General features: G+C 33.7%; 1 protein-coding gene across 5 annotated transcripts in view; it reads right to left on the reverse strand.

Moving 5' to 3' along the window:
• Nucleotides 1-27540, reverse strand: part of LOC105483334 (potassium voltage-gated channel subfamily H member 7) — a 473655-nt gene that overhangs the window by 424539 nt on the left and 21576 nt on the right. The gene's annotated exons all lie outside the window — the stretch shown is intronic.

The following is a 27540-nucleotide window of genomic DNA, read 5'->3' on the forward strand; positions in this document are numbered from 1 at the left end:
AGATATTTTCCCAAACAAACAAAGACTGAGGGAGTTCATCACTATAGTTGCTTTACAAAAATGCTAAAGTGATTTCTTCAAGTTGAAACAAAAGCAGACAAACAACATGAAAATACTAAACTCACTGTAAATAAGAACATAATCAAATTCAGAATATTCTAATACTGTGATGGTGGTGTGTAGATCACGTTTGACTTCAATATAAAAGTTAAAAGACAAGACCATTAAGATTAATATAGCCACCATCATTTTCTAACAGATTTACAATATTTATTGAAGCACCTAAGAATATAAAGCAAAAATTGAAATAGCTGAAGGTAGAAATAAACAGCAATACAATAATAGTAGAAGACTTTAGTAACCCACTTTCAACAATAAACAGATCATCCAGGTAGAAAATCAGTAAGTAAACATTGGATTTGAACAACACTATAGACCAAATGAACCTAACAGACATATATAAAACATTCCATTCAACCACAGTGGAATACACGTTCTTCTCAAGCACACATAGAACATTATCCAGGATAGATCATAGATTAGGCCACAAAACAAGGCTTACCAAATTTAAGAAGGTTGAAATCATGTCTAGGATCTTTCATGAACAGAATGGTATGAAATTAGAAAACAATAACAGGAAGAAAATTAGAAAATTTTTTTAAAAGTTGGAATTAAACAACATACTCCTGAATATCCAATAAAAAGGAAAGCAAAAGAGAAATAAAAATATCTCCAGATAAAAATGGAAACACAACATTATCAAATCTTATGCGATATGGCAAAACCAGTTCTAAGAGGGAATTTTATAGCAATGAACACCTACATCAAGAAAAAATAAAGATTTCAAATAAGCAACCTAACTTTACACCTTAAGGAGCTAGAAGAAAACACCAAAACAAAATTAAGCCAAACATGAACAGAAAAAAATCAAACTATATTAGAACAGAGATAAAATAAAGACTAGAAAACAACAGAGAAGATCAATAAAAGTAGGAGTTGTTTTTTTAAGAAGATAAACAACATTGACAAAACTTTAACTAGATTACCTAAGAAAAAAGAGATGACTTAAATAAAATCATAAATGAAAAAGGAAGCATAACCACTGATATCACAGGAATATAAAGAATTACAGGGTACTATTTGCATAATAATTCACAAACAAATTGGGTAACTGAGAAGAAATGGATAAGTTTCTAGAAAGACACACCTACTAAGACTGAATCATAAAGAAAAAGAAAATTAAAACAGAACAATAATTAATAAGAAGAAAAAAGTTGAAGCAGTAATCACAACTCTCTCGTCAAAGAAAAATGCGGAAACTAATGGCTTCTCTGGTGAATTCTACCAAACCTCTGGAAAAAAATACAAATTCTTCTCAAACTCTTCCAAAAAATTAAAGAGAAAACACAAACTCATTTTACAAGGTCAGCACTATCCTGATATCAAAGTCAGACAAGGACACTACAAGAAAAAGATTATAAGCCAGTATCACCAATAAACATAGATGCAAACATCCTCACCAAAATACTAGCAAACTGAATGGAATAGCACATTAAGAGGATCATTCATCATAGGAAAGTAAGATTTATGCTGGGGAGGAAAGGATGGCTGGGATGGGCAACATACACAAATCAAAAATTGTGATACACTACATTAACAGAATGAAGGATAAAAATCATATGATCATCTTAATATATGCATAAAAAGCATTTGATGCAATCCACAACTCTTTCATAATAAAAACTCTCAACAAATTAGATAAAGAAAAAAATGTATTTCAACCTCAAAAAGGTTGTATATGACATATCCATAGTTGAAATCATACTCAATGGTGAAATGCTGAAAACTTTTTCTCTAAGACCAGAACTAAGACCAAGATGCCCATTCTCACCACTTGTATTCAACATAGTACTGGAAATCTTAGCTGGAAATATTAGGCAAGGAAAAGAAATAAAAAGCATCCACATTTGAAGGGAAGAAGTTAAATTGTCTCTACTCACAGATGCCATTATCTTATATAAAGAACACCCTAAAGACTATACCAACAAATCTGTTGAAACCTAATTTAGTGAAGTTTCAGAATAAAAAAGTCAACAGACAAAAATCAGTTGCATTTCAATACACTAACAACAAACTATCCAGAAAAGAAATTAAGTCAGGTAGCATGATGCCTCCAGCTCTGTTCTTTTTTCTTAGGATTGCCTTGTCTATTTGGGCTTTTTGTTGTTGTTGTTTCATATGAATTTTAAAAATAGTTTTTTTCTAGTTCTGTGAGGAATGTTGATGGTAGTTTAATAAGAATACCATTGAATCTCCAAATTGCTTTGGGCAGTATGGCCATTTTTATAATATTCTTTCTTCTTATCCATGAGCACAAAATGTTTTTCTATTTGTTTGTGTCACCTCTGATTTCTTTGAGCAGTGTTTTGTGGTTCTCCTTGTAGGGATCTTTCACTTCCCTACTTATCTGTGTACCTAGTATTTTATTCTTTTTGTCACAATCATGAATGAGATTACACTCCTGATTTGACTCTCAGCTTGACTGTTGGTGTATAGGAATGCTAGTGATTTTTGCACATTGATTTTGTATCCCAAGACCTTGCTGAAATTGCTTATTGGCTTAAGAAGCTTTTGGGCTGAGACTACGGGGTTTTCTAGATATTGGGTCATGTCATCTGCAAACATGGATAGTTTGACTTCTTCTCTTCCTATTTGGATGTCCTTTATTTCTTTCCCTTGCCTGATTGCCCTAGCCAGGACTTCCAATACTATGTTGAATAGGATTGGTTAGAGAGGGCATCCTTGTGTTGTGCCAGTTTTCAGGGGGAACACTTCCAGTTTTTGCCCATTCAGTATGATGCCTAATGTGGGTTTGTCATAGATGGCTCTTATTATGTTGAAGTATATTCTTCAATACCGAATTTATTGAGTTTTTTTTTTTTAACATGAAGTGGTGCTGCATTTTAGTGAAAATCTTTTCTGCATCTATTGAGATAATCATGTGGTTTGTGTCTTTAGTTCTGTTTATTTGATGAATTACATTTATTGATTTGGTTATGTTGAACCAACCTTGCATTCCAGGGATAAAGCCTATTTGATCATGGTGGATAAGCTTTTTGATGTGCTGCTGGATTTGGTTTGCCAGTATTTTATCGAGGATTTTTTGCATCAACGTTCATCAAGGATATTGGCCTGAACTTTTCTTTTTTGTTGTATTTATGCCAGGTTTTGGTATCACAATGATGCTGGGTCATTGAATGAGTTAGGAAGGAATCCCTCCTTCTCAATTTTTTTGGAATAGTTTCAGCAGGAATAGTGCCAGCTCTTCTTCATACATCTGGGAGAATTCATCTGTGAATACATCTGGCCCTGGCTTTTTTTGGTTAGTAGGCTATTTATTACTGACTCAATTTCGGAGCTCATTATTGGTCTGTTCAGGGATTCAGTTTCTCCTGGCTCAGTCTTAGAGTGTATGTGTGTCCAGGAATTTATCCATTTCTTCTAGATTTTCTAGTTTATGTGCATAGAGGTGTTCATAATATTCTCTTGTGGTTGTTTATATTTCTATAGGGTGAGTGGTAATGTCCCACTTGTTGTTTCTGATCCCCCTTGTGTTTATTTGAATCTTCTCTCTTTTCTTCTTTATTACTCTAACAAGCAGTCTATTTATTTACTTAAAAATAAAACCCAGCTCCTGGATTTGTTGATCTTTTGAATGATGTGTGTGTGTATGTGTGTATGTGTATGTGTGTGTGTGTGTGTGTGTGTGTCTCAATCTCCTTCAGTTCAGCTCTGATTTTGGTTATTTCTTGTGTTCTACTAGCTTCGGGATTTATTTGCTCTTAGTTCTCTAGTTCTTTCAGTTGTGATGTTAAGTTGTTAACTTGAGAGCTCTCTAACTTTTTGATATGGGAATTTAATCTTATAAATTTCCCTTTTAATACTGCCTTAGCTGTGTCCCAGAGATTCTGGTATGTTGTACCTTTGTTCTCATTAGTTTTGAGCAACTTTTTGATTCTGCCTTAATTTTATTATTTACCCAATGTGGTACATATACATCATGGAATACTATGCAGCCATAAAAAGGAATGAGATCATGTACTTTGCAAGGACATGGGTGGAGCTGAAGGCCCTTATCCTTAGCAAACTAGCTCAGGAACAGAAAACTAAATACCATATGTTCTCACTTAAAAGTGGGAGCTAAATTATGGGAACACATGGACACCTAGAGGCGAACAACACACACTGGGACCTATTGGAGGGTGGAAGGTAGGAGGAGGGAGAGGATCACCAAAAATAACTAACGTGTACTAGGCTTAATATCTGGGTGATGAAATAATTTGTACAATAAACCCCGATGACACAAGTTTACCTATATAGCAAACCTGCACATGTACCCCTCAACTTAAAATAAAAATTAAAATATTAAGAAATCAATCACTTTACAATAACATCAAAAAACTTTACAAGTAAATGTAACCAAAGAGGTAAAAAGATCTATATACTGAAAACTATAAAACACGGATAAACGAAAAGATATCCCAGGTTCATGGATTGGAAAGTTAATATTGTTAAAATGCTCATTCTACTCAAAGTTATCTACAGATTCAATGTAATAATTATCTAAAAAAATCAAGTTCATAGAAGCAGAGAGTAGAATAGTGGTTGCCAGGGAACAGGGATTGGGAGGAATGGAGTGATGTTGGTCAAATGGTAGAAAGTTTCAATTATTCAGGAGAGAAAAGCTCTGGAGATCTATTTGTTATTTTCTATTCATTTTTTAACTTAGAGTTCATTTTCCCTTGTATGGAAATCTAATGTACAGCATGGAACTGTTGTTAACAGTGCTGTGTTGTGTACTTGAAATTTGCTAAGAGAATAGATCTTAAATGTTCTCACCACAAAAAAAGGTAACTATGTGAGGTAGTAGGTATGTTAACTGATTGTGATGATTACTTCACAATGTATACATATATCAATACATTACATCTCACACCTTAAATATATACAATATTTACTTGTCAATTATCCCTCAGGAAAGCTGAAAAAATAAATAAAATTTACTTGTTTCTCATTTAGAAATTTGCAAGAATATTTCCAGAACTTAAAAAAGTAGTATGTATACTGGCTAGAACTTGATAGTAAAGTCAAAACACGAAAGGAAAACAAAGAAGGAAGGAAGAAAGGAAGGAAGGAAGGCAAGAAGGAAGGAAGGAAGGAAGGAAGGAAGGAAGGAAGGAAGGAAGGAAGGAAGGAAGGAAGGAAGGAAGGAAGGAAGGAAGGAAGGAAAGGAGGGAAGGATGGAGGGAGTTGACCATTTACATGCCAGGAACTAACTCAGATGTATCGTATACCTGATAACTGAGCATGCAATCTACTTCTTGTTCTTGCCTGTGATCTGTAAGTGTGCTGCAGATGGCATCAATGCTTTTCTCCTAAAAACAACTCAACTCAGTCCTGGGCTAGAATAAGATGCTAAAACATTGGAGAAACTGTTAGAGCTGTGGCTTCTGTATATTCACTTGGTACTTATACATTAACTGCCAGAATAACTTCTGCAAATATTTAACAATCACTGTCCTTTTAATGTTTACTCTTTCTCTTTTTCTCTTATACGTATGTTCTTAAAGACACTTATACTGTAAAGGCTATTCCTATTGCTCATATAGTAAAAGAAAGTCTCAGACAAGTTTTACTTGATTGAATTACTTGAAGTTGCTCTATTAATTAGGCTTACTAAGCCAGTTTTTAATTGTATAATTTATACATTCCCATTAGTAATATATGATAATGCCTTCCAAAAATGCCTAACTGCAAACTATAACATAGTTTAGACTTAGAAGAATTTGATGTGGAAAAATGGCGTTATTAATATGTATAGAAACACATCAATTTTATTTCTTGATATCCTTCAATTTTAATAGTTTTAAAAGTTCTGATTCATGACCTTGAGTAAAATACATATCAGAGCTAATGAAATTATACTACATTTTTAAATTTCAAGCTATGCATACCACTCTTAACTATTTGCCTAGTTGGTCAGTAGTTAAGAATATGCTTTAGTTTTTAATACATTTAAAATGAATAAGTATCCACAAAATCTATATTCTTAGGTATCTCGTTTCATAGATACAAGCGGACTCATTAATTAATTGTATATTGAGGTTTGCCTTGCATATTGTCAATGATTTTATATTCTATGATTCAGTGATTAGGCATTGCAATTGCTTTCTATTAAAATCTTTTTTATCATTACCAAATTCAGTGGATAAATTGGAATAAAATTGTTGAAGACTATACTTTCAGGGGAGTTTGATGGTGAAAGGGGAGAGAAAATGGTATGCAAGGAAGGGTCAGCAACAAATGAGGAATCTAGGTTATAATAGTGTTCAAATTTTTTTTTTTCCATTTCAGGGACACCCTCTTTTTAAAGGACATTCTATACAAATGTAGCTTCTCTGGTTAAAGTATGGTGAAGTCTGTCCTGTGGGCACTCCCCATTGACTCCTAGCAGCTCTTGAGCCCCATCTTCAGGATCCATACTTTGATAGTCACTGACCATTAACTCTGAAAATCTATAGTTCCAATCCTGTGAAATGAGAAGAAAGTTGAAGCTATAAAGGAAGTCTTTGCCTGCATTCAGATTCTGACACCAAAAACTCCTCTGATTATACTGAAGTATGTAAGAAAACCTTCTCTGGAAATCAGGGACCGTTTCTGTTCATCTTATCTTGAGCTACAACCCAAATAGGAGTACACATATGTAGGATTCAATAAATAATTTAAGATAATTGTGAACACCTTGCTCTGGCTGGTTCTATTTTTACATTCAGAGAGGAAAGCATTCTGTATTCTCCCTATAAACAAGTCTAGGAGCACAGGGTCATGGACATCCTCTGTGCACAAAATTACAGTCCGATGTTGGGTATCTTTCTCCTGTGAAGTGAAGGGAAATAGAAAAGTAAACAAAGAGGACCACAGTATAAGATATCACCTTAAAATATAAACCTGAAGACAAGAAAAACCAGGCTCAAGGAACAAATGAACAGGAAAGTTGAAATTCTAGAATACATTTGTTTTATACCAAAATTATTTACATCTTGTTTAAATGAAAAGTTGTTTACATACCAATGGATGACAACAAAGAAACAGCATGGAAACTGGAATCAGAGGCCTGTGTCTGAATTTCACATCTACCATTGAACAACTGCATGACATTGGGAAATTTACTTAGTTTCTGTAGACCTCATTTTTCTTATCTGTAAAATGGCTTCCACAATCTGAAACTCAAAGGTTTCTTGACAAGATTGAATGTGATAATTCATGTAAGGGATCAGGACGAAACCCAGCACATAAAAGACTGCAAGCTAACACTGTTTACAAACACTGTTTCCAAGAAAAAAAAATGCTCATTGAAACTGAAGGCACCAGTGTCTGTTGGGTTCAGCATGTAGCGAGATGCTCAACTATCTGCCTCAGGTAAGCTTAGTGCGCCTACATACTTCACTAACGATAGCAAGTTTAGAGGTTCTTTGCTTATGTAATTCAGGTGATATAATTGTTCTATGGTTACGCCCTTCTCACTTTGTCTTAAATAGTGCAAAATATGTGATACCATTACACATTTCTTATCAGGAAAATATTTCAAAGGACAGGCACTGTCTGTAGTTCCTTAGTAACAGCAGCTACATGGAGCATCTTCTGTATTATGTTTAGCATGGTGCATATATGAACAAGTAATCACAACTCCTACACACCAGCAACTACAGAAATGTAGCTTCTATAAAATAGGTGGCATTCATATTTGTTTGTTGGCTATTACCTGGGACTTTTTAAGAACATGTTTTTGCTTAATCTTGTTTTCTTTTTAAATTCTAAACCCTTTTTTGTGTAATGTTGCAGCAGAAGCCAGGGTCTCAGAAAACATCTCCTGTTCTGATCTGGCACAGTTCCAATTATATGGATAACCTTCCATTTGTAGAGCTCTGAAATAAGTGTCACAAGGATACATATATTTAAGATGCAGGTCCACCTAGAAGAAGTACAATCTGGTTGAAGGATCGTGGGGCAATAAAACAAGTACATAACTCACTTTGTTACAAGGCATAATATGGTAAATCCTCATCTACTGGGACTACCCAAGTTTGACAACCCGTCTCTCATGTCTTATGGCCACCAATGACTGCAGTCTTTCATTGTGAACTTGGGTTTGGTCTCAGAAATCTTCTCAACACGATGCTCTGTCAAGCCAACAATGTTTGAGCAAAGTCAGTCATTTATTTAGTATCTCTGGATTATTGCATTAGTGATTCTTACTGAAAACACTCAAGTCACCTGAGAGAACTGATCTGTTTATTAATAACTTTTAGGATGTCAACATTTCATATTTGAACAGAGAAATCTAACATTACTTGACAGAAAACAGGAGTGGTCATAGGAATGAAAAATTCACTTATCTTTAGGAACCAAGTTGTTATTATTATAAATGAGTGTCATGGACTGGATAAGAAAACAAGGACTGGTTGGACCAGAATTATAGGAGAATGCAGACACAAAGGTATTTAAATTTTAAAATTCTAAGAACAAAATATAACTATAGTAAAGAAATCTTTGGACTATTTTTGGTGTATGGATCATGGTTTGCAAACTCTTGATCTGTGACACAGATGTTAAAGGTGGGGTAATGAGGTTGTGTGTGCAGATCTCCAAATGCCAGAGCATCACGGGCAGCACTAACCTTCATGGTGCCTACAGGAGGGCTATAAGACAGAAGCAAGTTCTCCATTCTGCCCTAGTCAGACCTGACTATACCAAGGTTTATAACTGGAGATACAAGCCAAGTCATATCCCTGATAATTCAGCAACGTCCAGAGAAATATGGCATGAATTCATACAAACTAATCAAGTGCATAACATTAAGAAACTGCAATTTTGAGTTGTTGCGTATGCTGTTTATAGTGGCCTATTTCTAAATTAAAAGGAAGACTATTTCTGTTTTTCTCTTTCTGCACTTGATAAAATTAAGAAAAATGTGGACAATGACAAGAATAATAATAGAATTTGTAATATAAGTTCAAGCCATCCTTAAATATACATTTATCTGCTTTCAGTGAATGAAGAACAAAGGTGAAAAGCTATCTCCTTCTGTGTCCCATGTAAACTATACATAGTTATAGATCACTTATACCACTTCCCTGTTTTCCTGAGTAGAAGCATCCTTCCTAGAAGCAGAGTATTTTAAGAAGAAAATGAAAGTAGTTTGGCCTAAGGCTTTTTAAAATTTACATTTTATTCCTTGTGAATTTGCTATACCAGAGAATTGCTGAAAGAAGAATTAGAGAACTAATACTTTTGAAAAAAATTCATGTAAGAAAATCTTTGCCAAATCTCTGACCTACATTACAACTGGTATTAATATGGTAGGATTCTTATGAGATACACATGAATTTTAGAAAATTATACACAGATATTTCAAAATCTTCAATACATATTCTACATATTAGGTGATAGAATCTTGAACAAACTCCTAGGATTCATTTTCTAAGAATTTTGTTGTTCTCCTAGTCCAAGAATATTAGTTACGCATTCAGTCCAAATGCATTATTGGTGAAATTTTGGCTCAAATCAATATAGTCAGCAATATTTATTGAACACCTCATGTTTGTGTTTGATTCTGTCACCTTCTAAAAAAAAGCAGTAAGCATAAATCCACCTTTCAAAATGTTTTTTAAAAGACTGCCTTAAAACTGTATCTTAAAAATATTCAGATATAGTGAAATGCCCCATAGAATTTTTTGATAGAGACCTTTAACAAATTTTACACTATCTTTTTTCCTTATCAAGTGTATAGTGCAAACTAGGCACAACACTATGAAAGAAAAGTGACCCCCCACCTATAAAGAGGCCCCAATTCAATAAGGGAGATAGACAATAAAAAACAATTACAAATCTGCTGCAAAAGACCAGACATCCAGTGTCATCTCACATACTGTACATTTTGGATTGACTAATTCCTGTGCAACACTTCTAGACAAACTCTAAATGACCACTTATGATTAATTCTAGTGTATTCTTGGTGAGCAGTGTTTGCGTAGGGTGAGTTATGTGTCTATTACTGAAGACCCTCTGTGTGAAGCCCCACTTGAGAAATATCTTTTATTTTTTTAAGTAGTAGGCAAAGCTTTGCTTCCCACGAGAAACAGATGTTTTCTCCTTTTTAACTGGCCCTTTGTACATTTTCCTTAAGCTGTGAAAAAATTCAATGCCAAATTCAATGCTCAAATATAGCAGTGATGGGGTCTGAATGGTCCCTATATTGTTTTTAATTTTTTCTCCCTAAATTTTTTATTTAATTTAAATTTCTTCTTTAAATTTTTGGAGAAATATTTTACTATTGAATTCCATACATCTTTCTAAAACAGTAATATATTCCTTGTGGAACCACATGAAGCATAGGTAATAATCAACTAATATTTTTAAAAGATGAGGTAAATATTAATATATCAATCATTACAACTCAGACCTTTAATATTTAGAAGACTGTTTTATGATCGTTATAAATATTTTTAAGTAATCCTCATTTTCTCAAATTGTTCTGTTCAAAAAACAATATTCGTAAAATTAGAATTTATCTAAAATCAGATTGAACAGTACATATATGATCAAGTTCCCCTCCCCCGCCACTTTTCAAATTCTAGAACATTTTGAGGCTAAAAGTATACCAAGGGCAAAATTCCAACCTATTTGCAAATCATAGAAAAACACAGGTGCAACTGGAACAAACTGCTGTCATGCAAAAGGACATTTTCATTTTTGGTAAAACAATTTGCGTTCCTGGTTCGCATTTCAAAGCCTTAGAAAGTCCAGGGCATCATCAATTATACACTTGCCTTTTCTGTATTTCTGTATTGCTGTCTTAACAGAGCTTATGGAAGTGTAAGAAAGGGACTTTGCATTATAAAGTACTTTGTTTTACACACACACACACACAGGTGCGCACACACAGAGGCACGCGCGCACACACACACCTGCTCAGAATTGGGTGCACCAACTCAAAGCTGTTGAATACAAGACAATACAAATATACACATTTTATCTTTTATAAGATAAAAGATTTCTTATCAACCTTCCACCACAACAAACAATGGGTATTCCAGGGGCAGATCATAGGGCATCCACTGAGCCTTCCAAAAAACAAAGAAGGACTTATGGTGAAGGAACTTAAACCCGGATAGAAAAATAACCAGGTGTAGCATTGTAGAAAATGAGTGTAAGTGAGAATTGCTATTGCTGCCGTGATTTCAGCACCCTAAATATTTAAGCGTAAATATTTAAATTGAGATGGGAAATATTTATGTTAAAAAAGAAAGCTTTTCTTTTTCATATTTTAAATCCCCAGTAATACCTGGGGATTTGCCAGGTCTTTTTACTGAAAGTCTTGTACAACATCAGTATTTTTACATTTTTATTGAGTATACTATTATCACCTATGGTAATTTGTTTGTTTTTTATCTATCATCTCCAACTTAAAAGCTTTGATGAAAACAGTAACATCACGATACCTCAAGCTCTAATTCCAAATGTTTCATGAAGTGTCCTTTGAAGTGTTTAGCCCATTCTTGTGGTAAACAATATTGTTTCTTTATTACCCACTCACATGATGCACGATTACTAAGTTTTTAAAAAGGCATTATTCATGCACATGTACAGAACATCACTTGTTAAAACTAATGAAAATAAAAACTTCGAAGCCTTTTATTATTCCTTGTGCTTTGAATGCTAAAATACAATAATAATCAATGTTGACCATTAATGGCAAATGCCAATGTGCTAGGCCTTTGACACCCTTTTGATATTGCAGAACTCCTATCTTTAGAGCACTAAAAGTAATCCTGTGTTCTTGTAGTCTTATCCTATTTGGTTTTTAGTTTTTTATTGGGTGTCAAGTGTTAGTATTTAGAAAAACAGATTAAGGTGATGGTAGTTATCAGAAATCTCTTGCTGGCTTTTCTCTCCTTGTAAGAAAGGAAAAATGTACTTAAATGCTACATATAAATATTGACATTTATTTCACATTTTACATAAAATTCATGTTTTTTAAAGCCATGCTGCTTATATTTATGCAAGGATAAACACAAGGGTTCTCTATTTTAGAAGAAGAAAAAATTATGTATTCTGAACTAATGTGAAGAGGGTAGAACTACTTAGAAAATAAGTGCATATTTGGTAAAGTAAAATAACGCCATTCTAAAAAATAAATAATAATGAAGCAAAGGTATTAGTGGGGATTTAAAGTATGAAAAAGACAAGCTTTTTCAAGCATAAATATTTCCCTTCTTAAATTACATATTTACACTTAAATATTTAGGGTGCTGAAATTAACAGCAGGAATAGCAATTCTCAACAATTATCTATTTTTAATTTACACAAGCAAATTTTGGAATAAAAAATTAGTAGGATTCTGAAGTAATTTCTTTTTTCTCAAATTCCTTTTTACCATTTTTGGAAGTAATTTCTTGAAGCACCATTTTTTTTCCTTACTAAGAATGTCATATCTAAAATAATTCAGCACCACAAAATGTTACATAATCATTCTGATGTTCTCAAAAGGCAACAGAATCATTTTTCATTACAAATAGATGAAGGATAGTGGAATGCATTTAAACTAATATCACATTCAGCAATTCTTCTGTGCCATTATGAAAAGTAAAAACATTGTGGCGGATTAGACTTTCTTGTATCACAATAAAACAGAAGTTATTTGAGAATGCTAAGCAATAAACTCCATTAAGAACTCAATTAATAATAATGAAACCCTATACAAGGAAAATCCCCATCTAGAGTTCTTCCTGAATACTAATGATTTAATGCAAGAAGTTATTGGAAGAGGGAGCCATGCTTGTGCTTTAATTAGTTCCTTAAAGCCTCAGTACTTCATTATGGCCCTGGAGTTTGCTATTCACTAAATACATGTTCACTTACTAAAATCTCAGACTATTAGAGCAAATTTTGTTTATCAGTTAGCAAGAATATGATATATTCCAATACGGTGGTTCCAAACCTTTAGTGTACATCAGAATCACCTAGGACTCTTAAGCCACAGATTCCTGGACCTCGTTCCCAGAGTTTCAGATTCAGTAGGTCTTGCGTAAGGCTGGAAAATTTGCATTTGTAGTAAGTTTGGCAGGTGATGCAGATGGTGTTGGTTCTGGAACTACTTTGAGAACTTCCCTGTTATTTTAATAACTTTCTAGTTTCTTTTCAAAGAAAAGACTGGTAATTTCCCAATATTATCAAATATTATCAAAGTTTCCCAATACTCAAATGGGCTGGGAAAAACCTAAGCTATTAGTCAAAGTGGTCAGTAGTACTCTAGCTGATGAACAGTTTTAAATACTAGTTGTTAGGACTAAACTCCACGTTAGCTTCTGAATTAGAACTTTAAGAGCAGACAACTTTTGTTAAACTTCTGCCAAAAGCTACCTTCTCTCTCGGGTCATATTCTAAGTCTGCTTGACTTACATGAGGCCTGAAATTAATTCTCAGTGGGGTATTTTAATTCAGAATTGAGTAATTTTACCCCAGCCATCTGTCTATACCAGTATTATCCAATAAAAATGGAATGGGTGCTGTAAGTATAATTTTTATTTTCTGGTAGCTATAGCAAAAATGTAAAAATAAACAAATAAAATAAATTATAACAACATATTTTATTTAATCTAATATATCCACAAGAGATAGACTTCTCGATAGACTCCTTCAGAAAGGGAATATTTTAATTATTTAAAATGTATTCCAATTTAGTTTAATTTCCATAAGTGAGGAATTAACTTTGATGAAACTAGCAATAGACAAAAGAAAAAATATTAGTTTGAAAGTAATTCTGGATTAGCTGCCATTGATAAACTAATTGTGTTTACAATAAATTTGTAGGCATTTTTGTTGATCTATTAAATAGTTCTGTGAAATATTTTAATTGTATTGTAACATTGGATTTAACTCTCCATTCACAGAAGTTTATCATCCCTATTTTACAGATGAGGAAAACGACACTTAGAGTATATAATCTCCCCAAGGTAACACAGCTCCTAAATGATTCATTTTTGCCTGGGGAGTAGCCTAAATGCTTTTTACTGTACTGTGAGATAATATAGAATTTTACTTTGTAAAAGTCATTATTCATAGGTTAATGATCTGGCAGTCAAAATTATTGGCACATATTTCATTCTAATGAGAGACTCACCCCTGGAATCTGAGTAACTGCAATGAATAGTTTTTACTTTGGTATATAATTCACAGTACAATATTTAGCATAAAAAAGGAATAGGAACATTTATTGAAACTTGGAGTTTGGCTGGAACTTCACTTCAGATGATTGGTGCCCCCTTTTCTTGTGTTTGAATTTTTTGCTTACAGGACCTGTAGACAATGACACATTCTGTACACTATTCCTGATCATTATGACATGCCTGATTGTCTCCAATTATCTAAAAAAAAAAAAAAAATCAAGAAATCTACTCCAAAGTATTTTAAAATCAAATTGACTTAATTTCATTTTTGAAAGTAAGAGTATATCTGACACTGTTAGTAAAATTAGAATAATGCTATTTCTATGAATGTGAGAATGGATAGTTGACGAGCAAAACATTAAGTATATCTAAATTCACAAATATGAAATGTTCTAATTCACTGTCTCAAGGAACTATACAGATGTATAAAATCATTCTAAGCATTCTCCCTAAGAACAGAAACAAGACAAGGATGCCCACTTTCACCACTTCTATTCAACATAGTACTGGAAGTCCTAGCCGGAGCAGTCAGGCAACAGAAATTAAGGGCATCCAAATAGGAAGAGAAGTCATCGAACTATCACTGTTTGCTGATGATATACCTAGAAAACCCTACAGACTCCTCCAAAAGACTTCTAGATTTGATAAATGAATTTCAGTAAAGTCTCAGGTTACAAAAGTAATATACACAAATCAGCAGCACTGCTATATACCAACAGTGATCCAACTGAGAATCAAATGAAGAACTTAATCTCTTTTATAATAACTGCAACGAAACAAAACAAAACAAACAAAAAACAACCTAGGAATGTACTTAACCAAAGAGATGAAAGATCTGTACAACTAGAACTACCAAGCACTGCTGAAAGAATTCATAGATGACAAATGGAAACAAATGGAAACACATCCCATGCTCATGGATTGGAAGAATCAGTACTGTGAAAATGGTCATACTGCCCCCAAACCATCTACAGAGTCAATGCAATTCCCATCAAAATACAAACATTATTTTTCATAGAATTACAAAAAAGTCTTAAAATTCATTTGGAACCAAAAAAAAAAAAAAAGAGCTCAAATAGCCAAAATAATCCTAAGCAAAAAGAACACATCTGGAAACACCACATTACTGGACTTCGAGTTATACTAAGAGGCCATACTTACCAAAATAACATCTTACTGATATAGACACATAAACCAATGGAACAGAATAGAGAACCCAGAAATAAAGCCAAACCCTTATAAGCAACTTATCTTTGACAAACATAAATTGGGGAAAGGACATCTTATTTAATAAATGGCGCTGGGATAACTGGCTAGCTACATGAAAAATAATGAAACTGGATCCCTATCTCTCACCCTATACAAAGATCAATTCAAGGTTGATGAAAGACTTAAATCTAAGACTTGAAACTATAAAATTCTAGAGGACAGCCTTGGAAATACTCTCCTGGACACTGACCTAGGCAAAGAAATCATGACTAAAGCCCCAAAAGCAAATGCACCAAAAATAAAAATAAATAAATGGCACCTAATTAAACTAAAAACTTCCTGCACAGCAAAAGAAATAATGATCAGAGTAAGCAGACAACTCAAGAATGGGAGAAAATGTTTTCAAACTATGCATCTGACAATGGGCCAGTATCCAGAATCTCCAAGCAACTCAAAAAAATCAGCAAGAAAAAAAATAATCCCATCAAAAGTAAGCAAAGGACACGAATAGACATTTCTCAAAAGAAGACATACAGACGGCCAATAAACATATGAAAAAATGCTCAATATCACTTATCTTCAGGGAAATGCAAATTAAAACCACGTTGAGATATCACCTTTCTCCTACAAGAATGGCCATTATTAAAAAGTCAAAAAACAATAGATGTTGGGGTAGATATGGTAAAAGGAGAATGCTTATACATTGCTGGTGGGAATGTAAATTAGGATAACCTCTATGGAAAACAGTATGGAGATTCCTCAAAGATCTAAAAGTAGATTTACCATTCAATGCAGCAAGTCCACTACTGGATATCTATCCAAATGAAAATAAGAAATTATAAGAAAAAGACATATACATGTATGTTTATTGCAGCACAACTCAGAATTGCAAAGATGAGGAACCAACTTCAGTGCCCATCAGTCAAAGAGTGGAAAAAGAATATGTGGTATGTATACAGCACAGAATACTACTCAGACATAAAAAAGGAACAAAATAATGTCTTTTACGGCAACTTGGATAGAGTTGGAGGCCATTATTCTAAGTGAAGTAACTCAGGAATAGAAAACCAAATACCGTATGTTCTTACTTGGGAGTTAAGTTATGAGTACACAAAGACATACAGAGTGATATAATGGACTTTGGAGACTCAGAAGGGGGCATGGTGGGAGGGAGATGTGGGGTAAAAGCTATATATTGGATACAATATACACTACTTGGGTAATAGGTGCACTAAAATCTCAGATTCACCACTGTATAATTCATCCATGTAACTGAAAACCACTTGTACCTCAAAAGCTATTGAAATGTTAAAAATTAAAAGATAAAATAAATTTTAAGCTTAGCTTAGCTAACTCAATTTTAGGAATAACAGCTTTTCTCTCCATACATCACCTTCAAAGAGGAGCTTTTGGATGAAGATAATATCATGCTGTTTATGCTATTTATAAATTACAATTTATTGAGTTTTTACTATGTTCTCCATTCTGTGATGCCAGAAAATAGTAAATAGCTTTGAATGATAACTAACACACACTATTACTATAATTCATAGATTTCCTTATCTCCATAATTTCTGGGTAGAGAGCAGGCAGTTACCAATAGCTGTCATTACAGTTAAAAAAAACAGAAAATGATTTGGCCTTCTAGCCCTCAAATTCTGCTACTCAGTGTTACAATTTACATTGTGCGTTAGGGTATTCTCTTAAATTCAGCAATGGAAGAAATATTAGTAGTCTCAGACAATAAAAGTTGTCCTAATCTGGCAATGATATCTCAGTATTACATTAGGCATTCACACCACTAGCAATATTGGAAATTTAAATGGAATTTGTGGTTTCAGTAAATCTGAAGTTGTGGAAGTAAGGAGTAGTGAATTTTGTTTTTGTTTTTGTTTCTTTATTAGGTCAAACGGAATTCTTTTTTTAAAAAAGATAATTTGTAACTAGATTAACTCAAAGTATAACAGAAACTAGCTGGTTTGACCATTATATAGATTAGTACATAATCTATGCATTTAAACAGTTATGTTGGAAATCAATAAAATAAGAAACTATCGCAGTAGAAATATAAACTATGGCATACAAATATAAAGTAGAGTAATAAAACTACTACTGAAATAGAAAATAAGAAATTATAATATTGAAATCTTATCGATGACCACTAGAAACTCTTTTGCAAAAAACAAAAACAAACAAACAAAAACAAGGCTCAGTGTGGTGGCTCAAGCCTGTAATCCCAGCACTTTGGGAGGCCAAGGCAGGTGGATCACTTGAGATCAGGAGTTCAAGACCAGCCTGGCCAGCATGGTGAAAACTCGTCTCCACTAAAAATACAGAAAAAAAAAAAAATTAGCCAGGTGTGGTGCTATGCACCTGTAGTCCCAGCTACCTGAGAGGCTGAGGCATGAGAATCACTGGAATTCAGCGGGAGGAGTTTGCAATGAGCTGATGTGTTGCCACTGCACTCCAGCCTAGGCAATAGAGCAAGACTCTGTTTCAAAAAACAAAAAACAACCTGACAAAACAAAACTCTAAAAATATTTACCTCTGAGGGTTAATTTTAATAGGAAGTAGAGATTCTGATACAAGTTTGTGGCTTTTTGTATTTGAAAAACAGTCTAATATCCCTCTGCACGCTGACAAAGAATGACGTGAAGTGGAAAAGTGATTTTTTCAATAGTTTATTAACCATGAGCCTTGAAACTACATACTGTTTATAATCTTTTCATCCATTTATCTGTTCTTCTTTTTCTGCAAATATCCTTTAATGCCTGGTACAGGGATTGGTTCCAGAGCCCCTACGGATATCAAAATCCAGGGATGCTCAAGTCTGATATATAAAATGGCATGATATTTGCATATAACCTACACACATCTCCTGTATACTTTAAATATCCCTAAATTACTTATGAAACCTAATGCAATGTAATGCTATGTAAATAGTTGTTACACTGTATTTTTCAATTTGCATTAATTTTTATTTTTTTTAAACATATCTTTGATCCATAGTTAGTTGACTCTGTGGAGGCAGAACCTGGGGATAGGAAGGCCAACCGTTCCATAAATGCCAGACACTGCACAAGGCTCTGGATCTATGGTGAGACTCTTTACTCCATAAAATTTTTAGTATGGAGGAAATTCACCAGGAGTTGTCACAAACGAGTTCATCTCTGCGGAGGAGAACTGAGCTTCAAAGGGACAGAAGAAAGAGTTACTTTTGACTATATACTATATAATCTGTTCAAATTTTGTTTTACTAAATTTGTATTAACTTTTTGTGATTTATTAATTTTTAAATTTAGAAACTGTCAATCCACATGTTAAGACTAGGTAAAGAAGAAATTCAACAATGGAGTACAAACTTTAAGGGAGTTTAAAAATATAAATCACCGTGTTAATACTCTATTTGTTCAAGTTACTTCCATTTTGGAATGCACCATACACACACATGCACACACACGTGCATATGCAACCTGTGTTTTCATATGATATATATATATATATATATATATACACACACACACACACACACATATAATAAAAGGATATTAATTGTATTTTTCATAATGAAATTTTGGAATTAGTTTTCAGTCTCTAAGGACAAGAAGCTACACAATAGAAAACAAAAGGGAGAAGGGTTCCAGGTGGTGCAAAACAGTCAGCTGCTGCTGAATTTTGGCTGGGATAATTAATCATGTTAGCTCTAACTTGTACAGTCCAGTGTTTCTCTGCAAGCTTCAGGGTTTGGAGGGTGAAGACTGTTCCATACACATTTGTGATTAGCCAGGATCCACTGATAGACTTTTCTAACTTATTAAAAATTTAATTTTACAGATAGAAATCTGAGTCACAATTTAGATGGAGTCATTTTCAAGATTCTTCAACTGAGAGTTGGTTTGACTTGAGATAATTATTTTCATTGACATATAACATTAAATATAATCATGATATAGAATTAAGACATTATTAAACCCTGTACTGTAGAAGACAGAAAGTTGAAGACAAAAATTTACCTAGCAACTGTCCCCACCCTTTTATTGAGGGAGTCTGAATAAAAACATTAAAATTATATATCAGTTTAAGTCATAGGTCTGTTAACATACTTCAGCTTCTTGTTTCTTTTGATGTGAATTTATGAAGAATTAGATTATTCAGAAGATACCGTTTTCTTAACTTGTAACACTAATAAATATCAAAATGACATTTTAGACATTATTATTCTGCCTCTTCCTCCTAGAATAATATCCAAGCTTTATTGATATGTAACCTAAACTCACTGAAGGTAAAGCTTTATTCAGTACTTTTGATTCCCGTAATAACTATCATTGTGCATTTTAGTAAAAAAATAAGTCAGACTTGAAATATGAGAAATACATTTTGCTAGAAATATATTTTGCTAGAAATACATTTGGGGAGAACAAGACCATTGGATCTTGTAAGAATTAAAGTTTTATAAAAATATCTTTCTTTTAGGACAAGGATAACACAAGTATAACTTTTTCATTTCACATAAACATTTCTAGGTATTCTAAAGGTAGTAAATATATAAGCAAAAGATAATTTTCAAATTTCCCATATTACTGGCAGGAGCAGAAGTACTCTGACACTAGAATAAGATTAACTCATTTATTTGACTTGTAAAAGTTTTTATAATTTTGGTTGCTATCGATTTAAAGATTACAGAATTCTTTTGTAATCATATGTTCTCACGTATTCTTAATATAATATACATTTCTGATCAAATAACATCTATAATGATACTCATTTTGTAATCAAATAAATTGAAACCAATAGAAGTTATACTTTACACACACAAAGAAAGTTTATTGCACTGGGGATACACTTCTGAAGTGGAGAGAAAAGTGAAGAAGTGAATGAAGATAAGGACTGGGTGTCAGCAGAAATTCTGTCAGGAATTTGGCATCATATCATAGGATACATGCAACACACATAATAGAAACCAAATGAAATAGGAAAGAGAAATGTTTTATACTGCATTTGGTTTGAGTAGTGGTCATCTAATATTAATAGGAAAGTTATGTTTATATTTATATTTGCATTTCTCACCTATCTTTGGCCTTTAGATCTGCTCTTGGTCCCCATTACCTCATGCCATCTAACTGATGTTAGATAATTTATGCCAGAAAGTACCCCTCTTGGGAGACTTGGTGAGTAAAAAACTATTTTTTAAAATTTAAAATGCTTAACAGACATGATTTTATGTGTGTCACTTTCTTTTTAATCTGCATATATCACAGTGCAGAATGTTAAAAATGAATTTAAATTTAGTTCTAAAATCTGATGCAATATGTGCCTCTAAAACTTAGTGTCCTAGTTAATCTTAAAATACAAAACCTTCTTTTCATAAATTAAATAAAAAAGCATATCACATTATAATTGGTCAAAAAACTCATTATGGTAAAGACCACTCCCCCCAAAAGAGAGAAGTTAGCACAAAATATTTCCCTTTTTATTTCAGAAATTTTTCTATTTTTAAATAACACATTTTAAATCAATTCAATTTGACATAGTGAGCCTTCAGATTTGGTGGCAGCAAATCTTATGATGAATGGCTCTTCTACAAAGTAAATAAAATATAGATGCTGGTCTTATGTCCCTTTGCCCTCTAGAACATTAGAGTCATGAATACTACAAAGTAAGACAGTAATCTGAAGGCATGTATATGTTTCCATTTATTCTTCGTTAGATTTTATTAAACATAAATTTTTAAAAATCTGTCTAGCAAGTAATTGGAATAATCAGAAAAGTGTAATAAAGAGTACTGGAGAAAGGATTGTATTTGAAAATATTATAAACAAATAGAAAGAAGCTAAACAACGTTATGAAAAGGTTAAATGCCAGGGACAGTATATTTAACACCAAACATTCATTAGGTGTCGTGTTTGCCAAAGGTTTCCATGAGCCATCTAGTTTCCTCCTTCTGGCAATTTTTTGAGACAAGTTTTAGGGTTTCTATTTTACAACTAAGGATCTTACCCAACATCACATTACTCAAAAATATTAAAGCGAGGATTTCTATCTAGGCCTCGGAAACTAAGTTATTTTTGTTTCATCACATAAATCCGGCAGTTTGAAAAATAGGAAACATAGGGCTATTTTCAATGAGTTTATAAACTAGATAGAAAAGATACAATTTACTATTATAAAACCATTTCAAAATCAGCAGAGGATTAGAGGTCATCTTGCATAGCACAATTGTCCTTTGAATGAATGGGGGATTTTTAAGAGCTAAAGTTGGCAGACAAGTCTTTATGATTAGAAGAGACTTGAACTAGAAAAATATGACTGAAAACTCAGAAACTAGCACTGCATGCTTACAGGGCAGGCATAGACTCTTCTGGACAAAGTAGATGGGATGAGGTATAAAGAGATAAAAAAATTAGATAAGCTGAGCCTCTTCAAACCATGTGCTCATGACAGGAATTCAATATAGGGGCTCATGTACTTTACGTTTTCAAAGAAATATAATAGAATAAATCATAGTGTAAAGATTGTTTTAGAAAACTTGTTTCAATTATGTGAGTGTACAGCACACTGTGTGTGTGTGAGCACATGTGCACACACACTAAATTGAAATATAAAATATATTTTATCTGGTCACGGTTTCAAAAGTTTGATAAATATCAAGATGCAGACTAGAGGTAATGTATGGAATATCTGGAAACTTAGCACCGCAGCAGAGAATTTAGACAGGAAGCAGAAAGAAAAGAGAGGCCCCTAAATATTTGAGGAATAGTGGCACAGTGAAAACATGGCCAAAGTGAGATATTAGGCTGGTAGTTAAATATTAATACAAGATAACTGAGGGATGCAGAGACTGGCACCTGCAGGGACAACCAGGAGGCTGGCGCAGTAATCTAGTGAGTGATGGGGATATAGATCAAGTGTTGTGGATAGAAAGAAAGCAAAAGTAGACACTGGCTTTTCAGAGCACAAACTCACAGGATGAAAATTACCTAGGTAAAGGAGGAAGGCAAGGAATAAATTAGAAAGGACATGAATCCCCTGATCCTATATGCCAAGAGGAATGGGACTTTTTGGGACCAGTTTAAGGTGAGGATTATTCTGAGGAGAAGACAAACGTGGTTTTAGCCAAGTTAATCTTGCAGTGAAGCTGAAATAACCTTTAGACATTAGGATATAAAGTACTTCACTATGAGCAAAGAAACGTTTCTACAGGTAAGGTTTGAGAAGTCAAACTACAGATGAGAAATCAATAATAATAAAAGAATTAAGATTCAAAGACAGTAGGAAGTGAGAATCAAAAAAGCAATTGGAGGAAAAGGACATTGTAATAGCAAGAAGGCTAAGAAGGGAGAGTTGACCAGAGTGTGTTTGAGGAAGGACTAGATGACCTTGGAGTAACTGGTGACCTTTCAAAGTGCAGTTTCACTGGGATGGCTAGAACTCAAAGATTTCTGGAACTTGAGGATGAAGAATGGTGAACAAATGCAAGGAGAAGATGAAAAAAGTTAAGAACTTTTACATGGAAAGGAGGGGACAGTAATCAGAGTAACCATCAGGAAGATGATAAACCTCTCTATTCTCCCTATGAAATTTAGAAAATATATTTGCTTGTTCAAAGTCAGATAGAACAAAGACTATGGAGACAGGGGATTGGAAATGTTGAAGGTGAGAGGCTAAGTCAGAAAATGTGTGTGTCTAGTTAACATTAGATTACTTCTCTCCAGAACCCAAGCAGGCCCAGGAATGGTCGACCCACTTTAACCTTCAGTTCAAAGAAAGGTGAGACAATCATGGATAAAAAGGAATGCCAAATGTGTACTCTTCTGCCTGCCAGAATCAGACACATTGCTCAATCAGGTACACTCCTCTATATTTGTGTACACAATGGTGGTGTCAGTGAAAACTAGGGAAGAAAACTTTATTAGAGGAGCTGTAAAATATCAGACTGCGATCTGGGGTGATTGGTGAGGCTCATTAAAACTTGGTGAAACTTTTAAAACCTTTGGGTTAGCACTTTACCTTCATCATTCATTCTCTCCCAATTATTGATGGGGAAAGCTATAAAACCACTGAGGGATTTAATGATTTTTTATCCACTATCAAGCACTGTTCACACAGCTTTACAAATTTAACAATCCACTCAAATTTCTAGTAAGTCTGTCATTAGGAAAACTTCCTTTTAGTATTTGTATTCTCTTTTACATTTTTACACACTGAATATCACAGAAATATTTAATAAACCATGCCCTAGCTTTATTTAGGATTAGAAGAAATGAGTTCCAGTGAACTGTATTGCCAGTTACATTGTCACTTACTTCCAAGACTACTAACTTCTAAACTTCATTTAGTAAGAAACCTCTCAGTGAACATGATACAATAGTTCATAAAAATGCCAAAGCTTATTTCTTTGAGTAGCTGATATTGAGACAAACAAACTCAGGTCCACTATAGCAATATGTCTACAGTAAAAAAAAATTGTGAATCATTCCATTAATACATTCTGATTTTTAATAAAGAATTTGAAATGCAGAAACCTGGAAATTGGACAATGTGGATCCTGGTTCTGATGCCAAGCGACCTTGGGCAATTGCTTGGCCTTGGTTTCAACATTTATAAAATAAAGACTGTTGAAAGAAAAGAGAAAGGGGAGGAAGTAGGCGGAAGAAAAGGGAGGAAAAGTTCAGAGATACAAGCAGGTTTGCAGGAAAGTTGGTCGGGTGGCATTTAGGAGGCAGCTACTCTGGGCCAGAAACCATTGGCACACTTCCTAGAAAACATAATAGATGACTCTAATTCCTTATCATCTTAAAATTTTGTGATTCTGCAGCATTTCATCTTCAGATAATATTGTTTTCAATTGACTCAAGAATGGAAATGCCATTATTATCATCATCTTGTTTTCCATGAGACTTAATCTAGTTACTTCATCAAAGAGACAAGGTGTGGAAGGCAAAATAGGCCTCAAGTCTTTGCTTCTACTTCTGGAAAAGTAAATCTGCCATTTGGAACAAAGACTTATTATCTACAGAGTGGGAGCTCTTTCATTTGTGTAACTGTCAATATATGGCTCTCACACAATAAGATGTAATGAATTCCTGCGCTTCTGCCTTTGTTAAAGAGACTATTAGAGTGTCCTGCTATCAATTATTCATCACTCTTGCCTCAGCTCCAAATAGAACAGTAAACAGATCCAAAGAATAAATATTCTTCACACCGAAGAATTCATCCTTCTATGATCATGGTGTCTAGCTTCAGATAACCCTCTTGAACTTACGCTTGTCAGAGATTTCATTGGCATGCTCTCTTTTGGAAGGAGTGAGCGGCAGTATTTTGTTGTTGTTGTTGCTACTGCTTTTTAAATGTTCTTCTATTATTCCTTCCAAGCCTTCTACTAAGTCTGTCATTAGGAAAACTTGAGCAGCTTTCCTATCTACTCACTCTCCACTCTAAGACCACGTACTTATTTTCCTTACACCTCAGGGTTTTGTTTTCCTACATTTGAATTCCTCCTCCTTTTTTTCTGCCTCTGCATTTGTCTGTTACTTTGCTTCCCCCAATAACTCAGTAGCAAATATGAACTTTGTCTCTTTACTCCAAAAGTCATATTTTTTCACAGAATCAGTAACCTCTTCAAATATTTCAAATTTAAAGATCGCACATCTTAATCTAATGTTCAGTATAATTAAAGGAGAAGATATATTTTACCCCTCAACTTATTCTAAACATTCTTGTTCAGTTTATAATAGGAGGAAAAGAATTATTAAAATTTAGCTTTCTATTGAAACTAGGGAAGCTTTAAAGACTACAAATAGATATAAGTAATCAGAGTAATATTAAAAAATGAGACATGTTTTTCCAAAAAAACCATAAATATGTGTTCAATAAGCTACAATGACTTATCACATAACACAAGAATTAGGACGCAGTTCAAGCACTCCTTATGAGTAAACATTCTGTCATTATAAAAATCTTGTCAAGTAATGCAATTGTTTGTGCAGTAGACTTTAGGTGTGATTTTGAATTGATTTTGAAGCTATTAAACACAAAGAGTAAAAGAAAGTGAGAAACAATAAAACATGGTTCAGGAAGCCCTGATGGGTTATGCAGACTGGAAAGCAAGGGGCAGACAGACACTGAGGAAGACACTTTATGTCAGTCTCAAAAGTCAATAAAATGTTAATTTTGCATCTCAGATATGCTTGTCTCAGCTCTAGCAGCCACAAATCGACTTTTCTCTTAAAACATATGTATAAATACAACCAGTACCATCTCTTGGGCATAGCCATATTAATCCCAATTTAACCATACACTGAAATATGCTTTCTTTCAGTCTTCCAACAAAGTTCTGACATCTAAATTTCAGGATTATGGTGAAGAAGAGACCCATCTGACCACATACGTAGCACACATGAATCTTTTGGATTACATAATTAGATTTCCTCACAACCTTATCCTCCAGTTTAAAAATATTTACTTAGAAATCTGCCTTACGGCAGGGTGTGGTGGCTCACACCTATAATCCCAGCACTTTGGGAGGCCAAGGTGGGCAGATCACCTGAGGTTGGGAGTTCAAGACCAGCCTGACCAACATGGAAAAACCTGTCTCTACTAAAAATACAAAATTAGCCAGTCGTGGTGGCGCATGCCTATAATCCCAGCTACTCTGGAGGCTGAGGCAGAAGAATCGCTTGAACCCAGGAGGCGGAGGTTGAGGTGAGCCGAGATCGCGCCATTGCACTCCATGCACTCCAGCCTGGGCAACAAGAGCGAAACTCCATCTCAAAAAAAAAAAAAAAAAAAAAAAAAGAAAGAAAGAAAGAAAGAAATCTGCCTTATATTCCTATCATTTCAGTTTCCTTTCTTCACTGATTATGTGTTTTGTTTTAGTTGAACTCTGAATCTGCATCAAAGAAAAATTGACTTTCATTAAAATGGTCATTTCTGCCCTTTCCCATAATAGAATCTGGAAAAGCACAAACAGAAATCAATAGAAAGTACCCTACCCTGAAGGGCTCAGAGACTATTGAAGATCTATTTGCCACTTAAGAATAAAAATAACGCCCCTAAACAAAACTTGATACATCACTTCCTAACATAGGAAAGGATTAAATGCAATTAGTTTAGATATAGTTTTAAGTGGGTGAAATACTGGATTAAAAATTATGATTCACCACTGTTATAAGAAATAAGTGTGGACAGTAAATATGCCAGTGTGTAACAATAGATTTTGTTTGTTTGAGATATTGCTAAAATCTGAAAGGAAAACAGGGAAAAATAAACTAAACCAATGGCTGATCAGTATGAGTAGCCCTGATTTCCTAAATCATGAAAATAAATCCTGGCTAATATATCAGGATATTTCTAGTATCTTTCAAGGTTGAAATTTTTTTTTAAAAATACAAAAATGAATTGTAGACTGCTATAATGAAAATTCAACTAATAGACTATTAAATACAAGCCAATTTTCCTATACATAAAAGTAAAAGCCCAGAATTTCAAGAATGTATTTTCCTTTATACACATTTGTTTGTCTTACTAGGTCTGGGTAATGATGATGTGGTTATAGAAAAAATAAGCTGGCCCTGAAAGTAAACAGTGACCTTATGGAGTAAAAGTTTACAGACAGTGAAATGCAAATTTATACAATGTGTTGGATTTAAACCAATGCATAGACTCAAGTAATCAATACCCAATGAAGATGTAGAATATGCCTTCACTCCCCAAAATTATTGTGTGTTCTCTTCTAGTCAATCCTTAACCCCCTGTCCTAGAGACAACTACTCTTTTGATGTATATAACCATAGTTTAGTTTTGCCTAATCTTGAGCTTTATGTAATTAGAGATATGCAATGCACATTCTTTTGCTTCTGTCATTTTTTGCTCAACATGTTTTTGGAAATCATGCATTTTTTATATCAATAGTTTATTTTTGTTTATTATTGATTGGTGTACCATTGTCTGTCTATACCACAACTTAATTTACTATTAACATGCCGATGACAGACTTTTAGATTGTTTCCAGATTTAGCCTATTACAAATGAAAACCACTATAAA

Source organism: Macaca nemestrina, chromosome 11, assembly GCF_043159975.1.
Source record: "Macaca nemestrina isolate mMacNem1 chromosome 11, mMacNem.hap1, whole genome shotgun sequence".
Classification (NCBI taxonomy): Eukaryota; Metazoa; Chordata; class Mammalia; order Primates; family Cercopithecidae; genus Macaca; species Macaca nemestrina.